This window comes from Ovis aries, chromosome 18 (assembly GCF_016772045.2).
Source record: "Ovis aries strain OAR_USU_Benz2616 breed Rambouillet chromosome 18, ARS-UI_Ramb_v3.0, whole genome shotgun sequence".
NCBI classification, from domain to species: Eukaryota; Metazoa; Chordata; class Mammalia; order Artiodactyla; family Bovidae; genus Ovis; species Ovis aries.
Window position 1 is genome coordinate 5,224,140 of NC_056071.1, and position 13,223 is coordinate 5,237,362.

Below are 13,223 nucleotides of genomic sequence, written 5' to 3' on the forward strand. Positions count from 1 at the left end.
CCAAGGCCAAATTTGCCTGTTACTCCAGGTGTTTCTTGACTTCCTACTTTTGCATTCTAGTCCCCTATAATGAAAAGGACATCTTTTTTTGTGTGTTAGTTCTAGAAGGTCTTGTAGGTCTTCATAGAACTGTTCAACTTCAGCTTCTTCAGCATTACTGTTCAGAACATAGACTTGGATTACCGTGATATTGAATTGTTTGCCTTGGAAATGAACAGAGACCATTCTGTCATTTTTGAGATTGCATCCAAGTACTGCATTTTGGACTCTTTTGTTGATTATGATGGATACTCCATTTCTTCTAAGGGATTCTTGCCCACAGTAGTAGATATAATGGTCATCTGAGTTAAATTTACCCATTCCAGTCCATTTTAGTTCTCTGATTCCTACACAGAGCCATGGGAAGAAGATAAACTCCTAGCAATGCCTCAAGATCCATCCTGAAGATCTCCTCTGTGAAGAATATCTCCCCTCTGAGCTGTTGATATCACAGAGGTCCCCAGAGAAGGGGTACCTCTCTGAGTGTGAGTGTAACCTGGAGTTATCACCATCTTAGATGAGAGACTTGGAGAAGGCAATGGCACCCCACTCCAGTACTCTTGCTTGGAAAATCCCATGGATGGAGGAGCCTGGAAGTCTGCAGTCCATGGGGTCACTGAGGATCAGACACGACTGAGCCACTTCACTTTCACTTTTCACTTTCATGCATTGGAGAAGGAAATGGCAACCCACTCCAGTGTTCTTGCCTGGAGAATCCCAGGGACGGGGGAGCCTGGTGGGCTGCCGTCTATGGGGTCGCACAGAGTCGGACACGACTGAAGTGACTTAGCAGCAGCAGCAGATGAGAGACTGTTGTACTATTGAGGGGGCAGGTGCTATACCAGACTGGTATAGCATCCTGGCATGCTTTTATCAAGGAGTGTTCACACACATCTGCTTAAAATCATTGAAGTTTATCATCTTGACTGACTCACTGGGCAGCACACACAAAAGTGGGAGGATGAGGTAAGCAGGGAGGGTTGGGAGTTTGGCCTTGTGACTTTCACAGTCATCTCTCTTTTCACCCCCAAATGCCCTATTTGCTTTCAACAAGTTTTGTTGGTTAGTTATTTAAATGTGTAGATATTTATTTACCTGTGTCAAGGTTAATTCTAGCCCTATATTGCGTTAGTTTCTCACAATTGTTAATGTAGATTTTATTTATACTATGCTTTACTAGTGTTTACATTTATGATTTCCCCTCACTTTACATTTTTCTGTTACATAGAAATTTATCTTCATTACCCTGAGAAAATGTAAAAGAGTATGTTTTATTTCTGTACTTGTTTTTGTCTTTTATTTTAAAAATATTTTATTTTTTTCCCAAATCCAAATTAATTTGATCACTGCTGGTGGGGGGTGGGGAGGGACGGCAATAGGAAGTGAGTTAAGGGCCAAGCCAAATGGAACAAAAACTATTTGCAGCCCAGTTTTCAAGAACTCTTTGTGGTTCCTTTAACCAAATGGATGTTTTGTGACAGTTAAGTTATTTTGTACAGTAAAATATTCTTTGATTCTTTTCTTTTTAGCCACTTAATGTGGCATCATGAAAGGAAGATCAACTTCTTAATGAAAAAAAGCTGAGATGGGAGAGGGAGGGGAGCTCATCAGGAGCACTTCCAGGCTTACATAAGTAACATTCCTGCTGCATAAACATCTTGGCAAATCCAAAGACAAAATCCCCACCCCACACTGCTGGCCTGAACAAAACTGTATAATATTAAAAAAAAAAATTCTGTTGATGGTAACATTTTTCTGTCCAGAAACAAGTCATTAGTTGGACAAAGGAATCAAAATGCATCTGCTTAGTTCCCCAAAGTTCTAGTGGAAAATATTACCTAGAGAAAAAAGTTAGCAAGGGATAAGAGTGGAGGATTGTAATCTTTTAAGAGTGAAATTGAGAGAAATAGTATTTAAAGTCTCATGAAGTTCCTCTCACCACAGAATTGCAAACCCCAAATCAAATCAAGCCATCCTCATTTGGAAACTGCCAACCAAAGAGTTAAAAAATCGTTTTAATTAGTTATTAATTATACTGGAGATTTTAACCAAATTTGAAAGCTTTACACTTTAGTCTAACTCTTGAATTGACATGAAATTGAAATATGCAATTGGTGATTTGGGGATCCTAGCTCTTCTGTGATAGATACACAGCCATATATTCATATAAATTTTTGTTTTCCCAAGCAAAGAAAGGTCTTAGAGAACACTATCTGTCTCACAATATATTGTCAACAACATTCTAATTCCAAGAAGTTTTAATGCAAGTTGTGAGAAAGAACTATTTTTCCTTACTAAGTGTTCAAAGCATAAATCAAAATCATATGTCAATAAAACTAGTATCCATGGTTCCTGAGCTACAAAGAATATCTGTATTTCTTTCTTCAATTCCTATAGGTCATAACTCTTCATAAATGGCCCCCTTTCTTCAAAACTCTGAATAAACCAATTATCACAGAAGTAATATAGAAAGGAACTACAACTCCCCCCAATAGTACCTTAAAAGAGCTTCAAGCCCAAATGGTTTCTGAGGGGAATTTGAGCAAACTTTTAAAAACCAGATAATTTTAGTGCTATAGCAGAGAAAGAAAAATCTTCCAACTATTTATTTAGCCAAAAATATTGCCAGTTTGAAAATCTGACAAAGGTTTTCTAAAAATTTAGAACAACAGATCGATTTCACTTATTAATATTGATATGAAAGTATTAAAGAAATATCTAGGCAAATAGAGTCCAACAATATATTACAGATAATACATTTTGAGCAAAAGTTGTTGATTCCAGGAATGCCAGTGTGGTTCAATATAGGAAATCCAGAAATATGATTTATCATGTCAATAAAACTAAGGATAAAAGCCATAACAGTCTCCTTATGGTGCAGAAAAGACATTTGAGAAATGCAGCATTCATTCATACCAAAAATACTTTATTTTAAATTAATTAATTTATTTTAATTGGAGGATAATTACTTTACAATATTATGAATGTTTTTGCCATATATCAACATGAATTAGCCACAGGTATGTGTGTGTCCCCCCTATCCTGAAGCCCCTGCCACCTCTCTCCCCACCTCATCCCTCCAGGTTGTTCCAGAGCACCAGCTTTGGGTGCCCTGCTTCGTGCATCAAACTCGCCCTGGTCATCTATTTTACATATGGTGATGTATATGTTTCAATGCTATTCTTTCAAATCATCCCACCCTCGCCTTCTCCCACCAAGTCCAAAAGTCTGTTCTTAAAGTCTGTGTCTCCTTTGCTGTTCTGCATATAGGATCATTGGTACCATCTTTCTAAACTCCATATGTGTGTGTGTGTGTGTGTGTGTGTGTGTGTGTTAATATACAGTATCTGTCTTTCTCTTTCTGACTTCATTCTGTATAATAGACTCCAGGTTCATCCACCCCATTAGAACTGACTCAAATGCATCCCTTTTTATAGCTGAGTAATATTCCACTGTGTCTATGCACCACAACTTCCTTACCCATTCATCTGCAGTGGACATCTAGGTTGCTTCCATGTCCTAGATATTGTTAATTGTGTTGCAATGAACATGGGGTACATGTCTCTTTCAATTCTGATTTCCTTGAGGTATACCTCCAGCAGTGGGATTGCTGGGTCATATAGCAATTCAATTCCGAGTTTTTTAAGGAATCTCCACACTGCATTTCCACCAACAGTGTAAGAGGGTTCCCTTTTCTCCATACCCTCTCCAGCATTTATTGTTTGTAGACTTTTTGATGGTGGCCATTCTGACCAGTATGAAATGATACCTTATTGTGGTTCTGATTTGCATTTCTCTAATAATGAGTGATGTTTAGCATCTTTTCTTGTGTTTACTAGTCATCTGTATGTTTTCTTTGGAGAAATGTCTGTTTAGGTCTTTTGCCCACTTTTTGACTGTTTTGGTTTTTTTTTTTTTTTTTTTTTTTTTGGTGTTGAGCTGCATGAGCTGCTTGTATATTTTGGAGAATAATTTTTTGTCAGTTTAATTTGCTATTATTTTCTCCCATTTTTAGAAATGCCTTTTCACCTTGCTTATAGTTTCCCTCGTTGTGCAAAAGCTTTTCAATTTAATTACGTACCATTTGTTTATTTTGTTTTTATTTCCATTACTCTAGAAGGTTCTGTGATTTATGTCAGAGAGTGTTCTATCTATGTTTTCCTCTAAGAGTTTTATAGCTTCTAGTCTTACATTTAGGTCTTTAATACCTTTCGAGTTTATTTTTGTGTATAGAGTTAGAAAGTGTTCTAGTTTCATTCTTTTACACATATTTGACCAGTTTTCCAGCCACCATTTGTTGAAGAGACTCTTTTCTCCATTGTGTATTTTTGTCCCCTTTGTCAAAGATGAGGTGTCCACAGGTACATGGATTTATCTCTGGACTTTCAATATTTTGTTCCATTGATCTATATTGCTGTCTTTGTGACAGTATCAGATGACTTCACAGGTGAATTCTACCAAAAATTTAGAGAGGAGCTAGCACCTATCTTACTCAAATTGTTCCAGAAAGTTGCAGAGGAAGGAAAACTCCCAAACTCATTTTCTGAGGCCACCACCACCCTGATATCAAAACCAGGCAAAGATGCCGCAAAAGAAGAAAACTATAGGCCAATATCACTAATGAACATAGATGCAAAAATCAACAAAAATCAACAAAATTCTAGCAAACAGAATCCAACAACATATTAAAAAGATCATACATCATGATCAAGTGGGCTTTATTCCAGGGATGCAAAGATTCTTCAATATTCACAAATCAATCAATGTGATATATCATATTAATAAATTGAAAGATAAAAACTATATGATCATTTCAATAGATGCAGAGACAAAATTCAATACTCATTTATGATAAAAACTCTCCAGAAAGTAGGCATAGAAGGAACATATCTCAACACAATGAAAACCATATATGACAAACCCACAGCAAACATTATCCTCAATGACAAAAAACTGAAAGCATTTCCTCTAAAATCAGGAACAAGGAAAGGGCACCCACTCTCACCACTACTATTCAACATAGTTTTGAAAGTCCTAGCCACAGCAAGCAGAGAAGAAAAAGAAATAAAAGGAATCCTGATTGGAAAAGGATAAGTAAAACTCCCACTATTTGCAGATGATATGATCTCCTACATAGAAAACCTTAAAAACACCACCAGAAAATAACTAGAGCTAATCAATGAATATAGTAAAGTCACAGGATATAGAATGAATACACAGAAATACCTTGCCTTCCTATACACTAACAATGAAAAATTAGAAAGAAAAATTAAGGAAACAATGCCATCAATGAAAAGGATAAAATACTTAGGAATAAATTTACCTAAAGAAACAAAAGACCTATGTATAGAAAACTATAAAACACTGATGAAAGAAATCAAAGATGACATGAATAGATAGACAAATGTACCATGTTCCTGGATTGGAAGAATCAGTATAGTGATTTGAGTATACTACCCAAAGCTATCTATAGATTCAATGCAATCCCTATCAGACTACCAACAGTATTTTTCACAGAACTAGAACAAATAATTCCACAATTTATATAGAAACACAGAAGACCCCAGATAGCCAAAGCAATCTTGAGAAGAAGAATGGAACTGGAGGAATCAACTATGCCAACTTCAGACTATACTACAAAGCCACAGTCATCAAGACAGTATGGTACAGACACAAAAATACTTTTGACTGAAATGAGAACCAAGACAAAAGATGCCCGTAATTACTGGTACTGTGTAAAGTTGTAGTAAAACTATTAGGCAAAGCAACAAAACAAGGAAATAATTAGAAACAGAAGAATGTGAAAAGAAACCCAAGAAAGATATATCTTTGTGGATTATATGATACTATTTTGGTATAACCCAAAGCAATCAATGGAAAAACTAACACAAGCAATAAAACAATTCAGTAAAGTAGCAGGTTGTTAAATCAATAAGCAAGAATAGTGGCCTACAATATCTATGAATAAAAGTCATCTGGAAGAAACAATAAAGGAGAAGATCTCATTGATGACAGAGAGAAAAAGAAGACAGTAGGTACAAACCTATTCTAGGAAAATTTAAAACTTATGAAAAAAGCAAAAGTATACTTTAAGAAATGAAGATATATCCCAAGTTCATAGATAAGACTGAACATCAAAAAGATGCCAATTTCCCCTAAAATAATTTATGAATCTAACATGAGCCCATTTTTTTCTGGTGCTAGACATGTTGATTCTGAAGTTCAACTGAAGAACAAACAAGTACCCAAGATAACCTATAAGAATCAACGTGGAGAAACTAGCTTTATCACATATATAAAGACATATTACCAAGTCTTCACTTAAAAAAGCAGTACAGAGTTAGTATTGGATAGGCAGACTAATAGAATAGAACCTGAAATCCAAAAATTGAATCAGTTTCTTGTACATATTTAGTATAACGAAGGAATTTTTAAAAACAGACTTTTTAAAATAAATTGTGTTAGAGTAAATGCATACCCATAGGGAAAAAGAGAAAACTGAATCTGTCTCTAACCCTCTGTACTAAGACACATTGCAAATATCTCAGGGATTAGATGGAATATTTAATAATATGCAATAAATCATATAAAATAGAGGGAAAAAAGGATGAATTCCTGAAAATTTAGGGAGCAGAAAAAGTTTCCTAAACTATGACTCAAAACCCAAAAGCAATGAAGAAAAGTCTAACAAACCTGCCAGCATATATATAAGAGAAAAAAATTGCATAGCAAAAACAAAGAAGCAAAAACACCATTAATAAGGAAGAAGGGCAAATGACAACTATGGAAAATAAATTCTCAAAGGAGAGAAGGAAAATGCTAATAACCTCATGGAAAATGGACAAGACTTATGAACAGGTAGGTCAGAAAAGAAATACAAAGAGCCTTCACACACATATACGATGCTCAATTTTCTTCATGATAAGAGAAATGTAAATGAAAATTATACTGGATATAATTTCTTACCTATTAGGGGGCAAAATTCCAAAAGTTTGATGACAAACTCATTGCCAGAGGAGTAAAAAAAAAAAACAAAAAACAAAAAAACTGCCACAACCTTATGGAAAGACTGTTGGAAAGATTGGCAAAATTATGTAAGTATTTGATCAGAAACTTTTATTCTATAAATCTATTCTAAAGATATATTGTTAAAATATGGAAAATATATGCACAAAGCTAGTCATAGTGCAAAACAAGAGACAACTCAATATCCATCAATGGGGTTGTATAAAATGAGTGTATAAACTATGGTGCTTCCATTCAGTGGGGTATTATACAGGTAAGAGCAATGAGAAATGTATCTGCTAGAGATGATCTCCAGAATTCATTATTATATAAAGAAAAATTATTAAAGAATACATTTGAAAAACTAGATTATGTATGTATATATGGTTACCTATTGGATAAGGAAGAAATGTGATTAGAAGGAACAAAGATGGAAACTATATTTCTCTGAACGTAACTTGTCTCTGAAATATGACTTTACAGCATTGTAAATGTTTTACATGAACAGAAAATGAAATAAATGGAACATTTATAAAGTAATTTATAAAAATAGAAAAGTAAATTGGAAGAAATAATTTTATGTATTGAGCTGGTGACTTATTCATACAAGGAGGCATAACTGCAAATGTTTATAAAACACAATGATTTAGTGAAAATTTCTTTGTGATATACCCCCAAGGACAAAGTAACTACAAGGAAATATTAACTGTTAATAATCACACACACACAGACACACACACACACACACACACACACACTATATATATATATATATATATATATATATATATAAAATTTAGTAATGTTAGGAATCAAGATTTAATCTAAAATCTTTGTGATCTCAAATTGAAATTTGAAAATATCTGTATAAACTCATAATGTGTTTTCTTAAAAAAAATGGTGTGGGAAGGGGAATTTTCTAGCTCTGGTTCAGTAGCAGAGGCCTAAAAACAATAACTAACCAAGGAACAATGAACACCACTAATGATCAGATTTTGGTCTCTAAATTCCATTTCCCACCAAAGGAACCAGTTCCTCAAAAAAAAAAAAAGAAAAAGATTGAATCCTGTTTGGATGGTTCTAAGTGACTGAATCCTGATTCTAAGAGGAACCTAGAACATGTCAAGTGTGAGACCAGGATGAAATCATGGACTACGAAGGCTGAGTCAAAAGGACTCAGGAGACAACTTGAGAAGGCTCTAACTGATCAAAGATAATACAAATTAAGCATCAAGAAGAATGCTAATTACAATTGACTGAAGCATACCTAACGTTTAACCCATGAGTCATAATGATAAGCCAACAATTACAAGCCCCAAATTTATTTTACCTTTGTGGGCTAATAGAATGCCAATTTGCTCTTCTGAAGCTGGTAAACAAAGGGAAAGAATCAAACATTTATCCTGCATGTCCTATATAAAATGTATCTTGGGTTAACCAAATCACTAATGAAAGGAAGTTTCTCTCTGCAGATGTATTCAAGCTAATGAAAGAAAGAATGATAGGAGACTGCCATTTTTCAACCTCTGCTAATCGTTGAGTGCACGCTCAGTGGCTTCAGTCGTGTCCAACTTTTTGTGATCCGATGGACTGCAGCCCACCAGGCTCCTCTGTCCATGGAATTCTCCAGGCAGAATACTGGAGTGGCTGGCCATGCCCATCTTTACCACCAGGGACTGAACCCACTTCTCCTGCACCACAGGCGGATTCTTTATTGCTGAGTCACCAGGGAAGCCCCTGCGCCACCACATCATCATTTATCCGATGAAAACAATAGGTAACCGATAGAGAACTCAATAATGGGTGAATCAGGCTAACAACATCTGAAACCACCTATTAATTTCAATAGCATAGAAAGAGAGAACCAGACATTGTGTGTTTCCTGATGAAAGTACATACCACTACCTGTGACGTATTCTTGCCAAAAAAAAAACCAATCTGTTTATAATCAAGTCATTAGATCTACCCATTTATAAGAAAGACTACCAATGGAAGAGCATGTTAAATGACACCACAGGGATGCAATCAGCGAAATCTAAAATGTGACAACAGAATGGAATAACTTGGATCTTTATCAGAAAAATTAGGGAGAGGGGAAGTTTATAGGTTAAAAGAGGCTTAGGAGACTCACAGGGAAATATAATGTGTGGAGTTTATTTGGATCCTGATTCAAACCAAGTAGGCATAAAATGGGATCATGAGATGGTGTAGGAAATAAGAACACTGATAATATTAACACTTCATTGTTAATGTTTTTAACTCTGGTAATAGTAAGCTGGTTATTTGGCTTTTTTCTAAAAGCTTTATTTTTTAGTTTTATGTGTGTAGAAGTATTTACAGATAAAAATACCTTATGTCTAGGATTTCCTTCAAAAGAATACATTTGGGGAAAGGAAGGACAGATGAAACAAGATTGGTAATGAGCTGATGATTGTTGATGCTCAATGATAAATGTTCATTATACTTTGTATGTATATTTGGGTATGTTCAAAGCTTTCCTAACAAGGTAAAGTTGTTCTTGATATTTCAGCAGCTCCCAGGTGTCCGGTGGGAAGTCACAGAGTCCCCAACTATTGATAGCACTGGTTATGGCCTCAGAAAGCACTTAGCCATCCAATCACCTGCCCTCCATCCTCAATGCCAGACTCTCATGGTTAGCACATCCAGAAATAGGAGGAGATCTATGTGGTTCATATACAACTGGATATGATATATCTAAAGCCCTAGCTAAGATGTGACATGGAATTTGATAATACAATAGGAAGTAATCATAATAAAATTTCTTTTGATTAATGAGAGAAAATGCATTCAGATCAGTTCAGTCGCTCAGTCATGTCCAACTCTTTCCAACCCCATGGACTGCAGCATGCCAGGCTTCCCTGTCCATCACCAACTCCTGGAGCTTGTTCAAACTCATGTCCCTCTAGTTGGTGATGCCACCCAACCATCTCATCCTCTGTCATCCCCTTCTCACCCTGCCTTCAATCTTTCCCAGCATGGGTCTTTTCCAATGAGTCAGTTCTTTGCATTAACTGGCAAACTATTGGAGTTTCAGCTTCAACCACAGTCCTTCCAATGAATATTCAGGACTGATTTACTTTAGGATTGACTGGTTTGATCCCCTTGTAGTCCCAGGGACTCTCAAGAGTCTTCTCCAACAACACAGTTCAAAAGCATCAATTCTTTGGCATTCAGCTTTCTTTATGGCCCAACTTTCACAACCATACATGATTACTGGAAAAACCATAGCTTTGGTTAGACAGACCTTTGTCAGCAAAGTAATGTCTCTGCTTTTTAATATGCTGTCTAGGTTTGTCATAGCTTTTCTTCCAAGGAGCAAGCATCTTTTAATTTCATGGCTATAGTCACCATCTGCAGTGATTTTGGAGCCCAAGAAAATCAAGTTTCTCACTCTTTCCATTGTTTCCCCATCTATTTGCCATGAAGTAATGGGACTGGATGCCATGATCTTAGTGTTTTGAACGCTGAACTTTAAGCCAGCTTTTCACTCTCCTCTTTCACCTTCATCAAGAGGTTCTTCAGTTCCTCTTTGCTTTCTGCAACAAGGGTGGTGTCATCTGCATATCTAAGGTTATTGATATTTCTCCTGGCAATCTTGATTCCAGCCTGTGCTTCATCCAGACCAGCATTTCGCATGATGTACTCTGCATAGAAGTTAAATAAGCAGGGTGACAATATACAGCCTTGACGTACTCCTTTCCCAATTTGGAACCAGTCTGTTGTTCCATGTCTAGTTCTAACTGTTGCTTCTTGACCTGCATACACATTTCTCAAGAGGTAGGTAATATGTTCTGATATTCCCATCTCTTTATGAATTTTCCATAGTTTGTTGTGATCCACACAGTCAAAGGCTTTGGCATAGTCAATAAAGCCAAAGTGGATGTTTTTCTGGAACTCACTTGCTTTTTCATTCAACGGATGCTGGCAATTTGATCTCTGGTTCCTCTGCCTTTTCTAAATCCAGCTTGAACATCTGGAAGTCATAGTTCATATGCTGTTTAAGCCTGGCTTGGAGAATTTGGGGCATTACTTTGCTAGTGTGTGAGATGAGTGCAGTTGTGTGGTAGTTTGAACATTCTTTAGCATTGCCTTTCTTTGGGATTGGAATGAAAGCTGACCTTTTCCAGTCTTGTGGCCACTGCTGAGTTTTCCAAATTTGCTTTAGTGCAGCACTTTCACAGCATCATCTTTTAGGATTTGAAATAGCTCAACTGGAATTCCATCACCTCCACTAACTTTGTTCATATTATGCTTCCTAAGGCCCTCTTGACTTCACACTCCAGGATGTCTATCTCTAGATGAGTGATCACACCATCGTGGTTATTTGGGTCATTAATATCCTTTTTGTATAGTTCTTCTGTGTATTCTTGCCACCTTTACTTAATATCTTCTGCTTCTGTTATATCCACATATATGGGAAGCCCATAAATATGTATAATATATATGTATCTTAGAAAACTTATGAATTTTTGCCTAACTAAAAAATTATGACTTTTTTACTCCACTTGTTTGACTTAATATGAATAGAATGCTAGATTTATAATAAAAAAATAGATATGCAACAAGTAACAAAGGTGTACTGTATAGCACAGGAAACCATAGTCAATATCTAGCAATAACCTATGATGGAAAATAATTTTAAAAATAATATATGTGTACTTGTATAACTGACACACTTTACTGTGCACCTGAAACACTATAAGTCAACTATACTTCAATAACATATATATATATATATTTTTTAAAAGAAAATTTGAGAATAGCCAGAGAGAATAACATATTACAGGGGAGAAGCAAATTGAATGACTGCTGATTTCTCATCAGAAACCATGAAAACTAGAAAGAAGTGACTTAATATTTTTCAAATGCTGAAAGTAAAGAACTGAATACAATACAAACATTCTTCAGGATTTAAGGGGAAATCAAAACATTCTCAGATGAAAGAAAATTAAGAATTGTTACTAGCAGATCTACTCTAAAATAATAGCTAAAGAAAGTTCATTTAGAGGCAAAATGACAAAAGAAGGTATCTTGGAACACCTGGAAAGAGAAATGAACAAGCATAAACAAAAGAGATTTTCCTTCTCCAACTGAGTTTTCTAAATTATGTTTGATGGTGGAAGCAAAAATAATGACATAGTCTGATGTGATTTTAAACATATATAGAGGCAATTTTAACATAATTATATTATAAATGAGAAAGGGTAAAGGAATGTAAAGGGAAGCCAGGTTTGTATACTTCAATAAACTGGTGAAATGATAATACCAGTAGATTGTGCTAAGTTATTATATGTAACGTAATACACAAAAACAATCATTTAAAAGAGATAGACTCAAAAACTCTCAAATTGGAATTGTTAAAAAAAATGCTTTAATAACCCACAAAAAGGCAGGAAAGGAAAACTGAGAAAACAAACAAGAAACAACAAAATGGTAGACTTAAGCCCTAACATATCAATAATATGGAAATGATCTAAATACATGAATTATAACAGAAATTGGTGGAGTCTATGAAAAACATGACCCAACCAAACGGTGTTGAAAAAACTCACTTCAAATATGACAACATAGGCAGGTTGAAAGGAAAGATGGAAAAAGATATATCATGCAAAAGTCAAAGGAAAGCCGGAATGGTTATATAAATATAAGGTAAAATAGGATCAGAGCAAAAAATAATTGCCAGAAACGGAGAGAAACATTATATAAAAATATAAAATATTAAAGAGTCAATCCACCAAGAAGACACAGTAACTCTAAATGTGTATGTACCAAACAACAGAGACACAACATACATGAATCAATAAATAAAGAAAAAATACACTAATTCGCAGTTACAGCTGGAGACGTCAATATCTTTTTCTGAACAACTGATAGAAAAACTAGGCAGAAAGTCAGCAAGGATAGAGAACTCAACAACACCATCAAACAACAGGATCTAAATGATATTCATAGAACCCTTCACCAAACAGCAAAACTTGTATTCTTTTCAAGAGTCCATAAAACATACACCAAAACATACCATACCCTGGGCCAGGTGCTGCTGCTTAGTTGCTCAGTCATGTCCGACTCTGTGTGACCCCATGGACTGTAGCCCACCAGGCTCCTCTGTCCGTGGGGATTCTCCAGGCAAGAATACTGGAGTGGGTTGCCATGCCCTC